Source organism: Pterocles gutturalis, unplaced genomic scaffold (assembly GCF_000699245.1).
Source record: "Pterocles gutturalis isolate BGI_N339 unplaced genomic scaffold, ASM69924v1 scaffold8222, whole genome shotgun sequence".
Taxonomy (NCBI): domain Eukaryota; kingdom Metazoa; phylum Chordata; class Aves; order Pterocliformes; family Pteroclidae; genus Pterocles; species Pterocles gutturalis.
In genome coordinates, this window is record NW_010107949.1 from 8,159 (window position 1) to 8,726 (window position 568).

General features: G+C 53.7%; 1 protein-coding gene across 1 annotated transcript in view; it reads right to left on the minus strand.

Annotated features, from left to right (window-relative positions):
* CHST3 (carbohydrate (chondroitin 6) sulfotransferase 3) overlaps nucleotides 1–568 on the minus strand; it is a 7,953-nt gene that overhangs the window by 5,414 nt on the left and 1,971 nt on the right.

The following is a 568-nucleotide window of genomic DNA, read 5'->3' on the forward strand; positions in this document are numbered from 1 at the left end:
GCGCATGGCAAACACCCCAAAACTCCCCCCTGCTTCTAACCAGGTATCGGTCACCTGCCGCTGCTGCTGGCAAGTATTTCTGGGGCTCCCCGCGGGCGGGGGGCACACATGAATACCAAGGACACGGGAGACGCTTTGGGCTCTGGGATGCGTGAGTGTTAATTAAATAAGTCCAACTGCCTTCCAGCTTGTGCCGATGTTCGCAGTTGCTCTGCCAGGGGTCTGGGGGGGTTGACAGCCCATTGGTCCCAGGGGGTCTCCTGGGATCGCGTGGCAGGGCACGTGGTGGTCTCTGGCTGAAGTCCAGCCTCCGCCACCTTGGCTCTGGATGTCTCTCTGTTTCTTTGCGGTATGTTGTGCTGCTCTGATTTTTGGGCTTGGCTCCAATATGAGCCTCCCCCCACCCCCAACCCTCTTTTTTCATGTAATAAATAAATAATTTGCTTTGCAACCCTGGTATGTAAATGCACCAAGAAAAAAAGAGGGGGAAAAAGAAAACCCAAACCAGTTCTGAAGAGCATCAGTCCAATAAGTCACCTCATTTCTTTGCAGCCCAAGTGCCGTCTGA